This window comes from Chrysochloris asiatica, unplaced genomic scaffold (genome assembly GCF_000296735.1).
Source record: "Chrysochloris asiatica unplaced genomic scaffold, ChrAsi1.0 scaffold00070, whole genome shotgun sequence".
NCBI classification, from domain to species: domain Eukaryota; kingdom Metazoa; phylum Chordata; class Mammalia; order Afrosoricida; family Chrysochloridae; genus Chrysochloris; species Chrysochloris asiatica.
In genome coordinates this window covers 3,414,078-3,420,370 of record NW_006408588.1, presented here as the reverse complement: position 1 = coordinate 3,420,370, position 6,293 = coordinate 3,414,078, and the positions used below count along the sequence as shown (strand labels likewise).

General features: G+C 35.8%; 1 pseudogene; it reads right to left on the bottom strand.

The window, feature by feature from the left end:
- Positions 1-4,770: 4,770 nt before the first annotated feature.
- On the bottom strand, positions 4,771-5,246 carry LOC102830726 (annotated as a pseudogene).
- Positions 5,247-6,293: the final 1,047 nt, after the last annotated feature.

Genomic DNA, 6,293 nt, shown 5'->3' with positions numbered 1-6,293 from the left:
AGGAATGGAAACTTACAGAAACATCGACTCATGGCCTTTCTTTTGTGTGTGTGATTAGGAAAACAATGAAGTGAAGATACTAAGTAGTTGCATTGGATGACCCATTCTATTGAGCCACGCTGAACAAATATATTTGTGTGTGTGGTAGCCTAGTCTAATCTATTCTGAATGATGTACCTTTTGATTCTCTAATCCATCCAGGACAAATTAAAGCCTCCCTTCCTTTGTTCTGTATCACTGCATTTGTATTAGGAGTATTTCCCTTACTACAGGCTATTTGAAAAGTTATGTATACATATGCATTAATGATGTCATAACTTCTAAAATGTAAGTGTTTCTTTCAACGTTTCTGTTTAAACCTGTGTCAAACAATGCCTTGAAATATAAGAAGAGTGGATTATAAACTGAGCTGCTAAGCAAAAGGTCAGTAGTTCAAATCTGCTAGTTGCTCTGTGGGAGAAATATGAGGTTTTCTGCTCCTGTAAAGATTTACAGCCTCAGCAACTCTACACAGGGTCACTATGAGTTGGAACTGACTCCATGGCATATAACCACCAAATAAATTATGGTAAAACAACAACAACAATATATTGAAACAGTCAAATATTTCTAGGATTATTTTCAGGCATCTATCTGGCTATCTGGAGTCCTGGTGTGGTGCTGTGGGTTAATGCGCTAGACTGAAAAGTCAGTTGGAACTGCAAGGTTGGTGATTCAAGCTCACCAGTTGCTCCTTGGAAACCCTGTAGAGGGTCACTATGGGTCAGAACTGATTCAACAGCACTTAACAACAACAACAATCTGGCTATATGGCTGGTGGATGAAACTCACCAGCCATCCTCAGAAACCCTACACAGATTGCCTTTGAGTTAGAAGCGACTCAGTGGCACTCAACAACAATAATCTGGCCCCTATATAGAAACAAATGTTTTCCATCATATTGATAAATATTTTTTCTTTTATTGTCAAACAATGACCATGCCATCAAAGAACTGTCTAAAGTCATGACTATCTTAATTGACTTCTCTCATGATTTGACTAATATGTAATCAGGACAACATTGAATCATAGTCTACTACTAACCCAGCAGACTTTCTGCTAAGCAATGAGAAGAAATAATAAATTGCAGCACCTCAGAAATATACATTTTATAGTATAAGATTGATTTTGCCCTTTGCCCTTCTAAGTAGCATAATGGTCTCTCTTATTCTGGAGAATCACCTGCATCTTTATTACATTTGCCTTTTTCTGGTCATGCAATTTTTCTGGGCCAGTAATTTAATACTTTAGTTAAGCATACCCAAATAAACTCTGTGCTGACCTTCTTAAACAATGGTGTTTCAGCTGCTTCCCTACCTGAAAATACCATATGAGGTGACTTTTCTTCTTGTCTCCAAATAATTTGAAAAAGCTTCAGAATTATAGTGTTTACATCAGAAGGAATCTCCAGTTTAAATCTGTTAGGTGGGTCTAATATTTTTATGTCTTTCCCCATGGCATCTGACAAACTAAAGTTTATTGCTTATATTTTTTTTAAAAAAGGATAATCGATGAATAATTATTGATTAGCACTCTGAAAACAGTATCATATACACACAGTTATATAGATTGCTTATTCATACTCTAATATCTGTAATATCCTCATTGAGACGGCATGAATGTGAAATATTCAGAGTGCAGAGGACAGCAGGATGAAGAAGGAACAGAGGGCTAATGGCTCACAGTTTGAATGTATTATACAGGATGGTGGTCCACCTATTAAGGTATTAGATTTGCTAAGCCTCAGAGTCTACCTAAGAAGAAAGCAAGGCTATATGATAAGGGGGCTGGAATAGTCCTTAGTTTTCAGGGATTCACATGCTCCTCAGTAGCTGCCTGAGATCCCTTCATGTTTTTGTCCCATCCATGTGTGAGACTCTCATACAATATTACACAAAACAAAAGCAGTATGCATTAAGCAGAGTGAATGTTCAAGTGAGGACTTGTTAGCACAAATTCTTTTATATTTTATAAACAATAAAACACTTTTGTTCTGTTTGTAAAAGAATTGCAAACACATTGAAAGCATTGTTTGAGTTAAAGAACCTGACCTCTCATCTCACATTTCATTTCAGTGAGTTCTAATCAACCCAATATATTAATTTCTAAAAACATTCTCTAAACTGATTCTAATTGGAATGAGAACATCATTAAAAATAATAAGATATTGGGAAACACAGGAGGTCTAATTTGGATAAAATACAAATTTAAAAATAAGACCAGATGTGCGATGAACACTTTACTATAAACTAATTAATTATTAAAGGAAATTGTTTTATATTCAAACTCATTAAATCATGTTAAAATTTTTTTTTCCTTTACATAAGCCTTACTCTGCATCATTACAAGCTGCAAGTTGAGCTGTTTTATCAGAGCGTGTTTGATTTGTAAATACAGAGCAAAGGACTAAAAACAACAAAAGCATCCTATTAAACAATAGACCAATTGGCAAAATGCCCTTTCAGTTCTTTCAACAGACTTTAAAACCTCAGGCAAGCACCTGAATTTGTAATACTTTTATCTTTCACCACTCTTTTCAGGTGACCTTCATCTGTACTCCCAAAGTCCAATTCTCTGGGGGCTTCTAGATTATAAATAAGGTCTGAATTTAGTCATGAATGATATTTGACACAGGTTGTTACAGAGAGACCCAAATAGACTCTTCTATCAAAATGGTTACCTAGAAATTATATTTAATGTTTCTTCTCCCAATTACTCAAACATTATTTTCAGCTATGTTTTCATAGTCTCCTTTTCCCCAACCTTGAATGACAGGTATATTAGCTAAGTCTGTCCAGCTCAGTGCCTGTCCGTCAAAGAACACCAAGGAAACATTGACCTCATGTACACAGCATGCATGACCAGCTCAAACTCCTTGATCAGTAAGTTCCTGAGAAGGCCAGGAAGCATCTCAACTGCCTTTGAGATAGAGCAGGATGATAAAGCTTATCCCATCAGGAAGGAGAACATTGGTTAGAGTCCAGTTGACTGGCTTATGTTGAGAGGGAAATTCTTGACTCCTGAACTCTGCCATATCAAATTAGCAGAATAAAGCCAGCTATTTGCCTGATTATTTATAACATCACAGGAAACTTGGAATGACTTATTAAATAATGGAAATATTTATCTTTCTTCAGAAATAAACTAGCTTTGCCAAAATGTATAGCAATTTACTGAGTATGAGAATGGTGAGAAAGAGTTTTTGCAGTTTTAAGGTTACTAAAGCATACCTGGGCTTATTTAAAAACCCAAAGCTAATTCCAATAGGAGGATGAACATTATGGTCCCAGAGTGATGTGTTCCACAGTCCCTAGATCATACACATGAACAAGAGTAGCAGGAACACTTGATGCTGCTGAATATGTTGCTGGCCATAGGGTCTGGCCAGAAGGGTTATCATCTTAATAAACCTAAGGGAGTGAATCTGAAAATGGTGACTTTGAAAATGGGTTTAATATCCTTGCTCATTTACAATATTGTACATTGTACAGATTACTGATGGAAGCTAAGAATGGATTTACAAAGCACAAATGCTGATACATGAGAAAAAATTGGGGGGAATAGAATTTTTCTTTTTCATCATAAACCAAGATGAGAATCACATAGGTAACTTGAGAAGATTGAAATCTGAGACACAAATGCATTCAATTACTCAGAGAAATCAGTAGTTAGTATTTTATTATATTACTTATTAGTCTTTTCTCTATGCTAAATCATTCACATTAAGTTGACCCTCCATAGCCATGGGTTTCACATCTACATATTCCACCATCAAAAAAAAGTCCGGGGGGTTGGGGAAGCAATTAAGTGGTTAAAGAAATCCCTCAAGGACTAAGAGGAATATGTGTTATTTGTTATTGCATACATCCCTCAAAGACTAGGAGGAAATAAAGTGTTATTTACATAATATTCACAGTGTATCAGGTATGATATAAGAAATCTAGAGATGATTTAAACTTTATGGGAGAATGTGTGTCGGTTATATACAATTGCTATTTTATACAAGGCACTTGAGCATTTTGGACTGTGGTATCCTTAGCGGTCCCAGAGCCAATTCCTCTAGATACTAATGGAGGATTATGCTTGTGCTCTTTCTATGAAAAAATGCAATGAATATTTAAAAATAAACATAAGTAATAATATATCTGTCGTCTATTACTCTATTTATCCTAATTATGTGTTATCCTTAAAAACCTGATGTTCAAAAAATAGGGATATTCTGTTTTTAAAATGCTTTTAATCATGTATATTATTGTTGTTTTTAAGTGTTTTGTAGAGTTGATTCTGACTCATAGTGACACTTTATAGGTTTTCAAAGGAGTAGCTAGTAGGTTTGAACTGTTGACCTTGTGGTTCACAGTCCATTGCTGGTCCTACAGTGCCATACCAGGAGCTGGATCATTTATATATATATATATAATTTTTTTTTTAAATAAAATACTGTGTTTATTTTGCATGTATATTTTTGTCTCCCCACCATTTCCATGTGTCTGACCAGTGCTACTACGATGTCCTATCATAACATTCCATAAATAGTTAGAGGAGTTCCTTCTTTAAAAACCTAAACAGGCATTTTGGACAACACATTCTTGGCAAAGGAACCTGGACAACATTTATCAGACATGGTTGGGAAAGTTCTCACCCTACATTATAAAAAAGGACAGCCTGATATCAACTGTTACAGAAATGAAATAAGATGGAAATTTTTAACAAAGTGTTTAAACTATTTTCTTAAAGAGACTTCCTCCACTGACAGAGATCTTGAATAGCCTCTTGGTCTGTTTTCCGGAAACAATTCTTCACATAATTGATGAATTTGGCTTCCACCTTGGGAAAGGAACCACCTTTTTCTAAACTTGCTTGCATTTGTGCTTTAATATCCTCTACAGAAGTAGGTCTTTTCAGTGTTTTAGGTGTTTTTTCTTGTTTTTTGAAGGATTCTTGACTTTTTGATATTGGTGTTGATGATTTAGAGTCTTTTCCACTCTGGTTTGATTTTTGTGAATTTTATTCCATATAGATTTCTTCACTGGAACTTTTTCTTTGGTTTCATCATTATGAAAATCAGCAGCAGCAACATCATCATTATCATCATCATCATCTGCATCTGCAGCAAGGTTTACATTTTTCTGTGGAACCTTGTTACCATCTGCAGTGGCAGACCACTTTCCTGGTATACTTAGGAGTTTCACATCTTCCTTCTCCATAAACATATATGATAGATATACATATATGCACACACACATTGTTGTTAAGTGCTGTCTAATTGTTTCTGAGTCATAGTGACCCTGAATAGGGTTTCTGAGGAGTGGCTGGTGAGTTTGAACTACCAAACTTTTGGTTCAATTGGAACTTGTGGCACCGTGCTGATCTGACAATGCCACACCAGGAGTCCACACATACATACATATATATACACATATATGTACGTCTGTCTTGAAGAGGTATGGACAGAATGATCCTTAAAAGCAAAGTTGGCAAGACTTTCATCTCTCCTTGTTTGAATAAGCAGGAAAGACTGAGGTAGTCCCTGGAGAAGGATATCAAACTTGGGAAAGTAGAAGGTCAATGAAAACGGGAAGACCCCCATCAAGATAGACTGCAGCAACAAAGCTTCAAACATAACAACAGTGAAGGTACAGGACCAGGTGGTCTTTCATTTTGTTAAATATAGGGTCACATGAGTCAGCATGAACTCAAACGCACCTAACAACTAACAACATATATTCCCATATATGAGAGGTTTAAAAAAAAGTTTGTGGAAAATTTTCCTTATCTTAATTTAATGTTTTCATGACTTTTTGAAGCCCCTTCCCCTATTTGATTTAAATATATGAAAGTTCAGGCAACATCTAACCTCTAAACTCCTTGCTCTTATTAGGGTTTTTGTTGTTGTTGTTGTTGTTGTTGTCTTTTAAAAGGAAAGCAGCTCTCCTTTTAATTATTTCCCCCTATACCACCAGTCACTCCCCAGAAACCCTATAGTATTGCTATGAGTCAGAACAGGCACATAACAACAACAACAATGATTACAATGGAGTCCTTGTGTGGTGCTGTGGCTTAATGCCCTGTACTGCAAGGTTGGATTGAACCCTTTACTCCTTGGAGACTCAGTACAGGGTCACTATGAGTCAGAAGTGACTCGACAGCACTTAGCAACAACGAATCTACCTATTTATCTATCTGACTGAATTTGTTCAGGAACTTTTTGAAGGCTTCTGTTACACACACATACACAGATGCTGTATTATTAT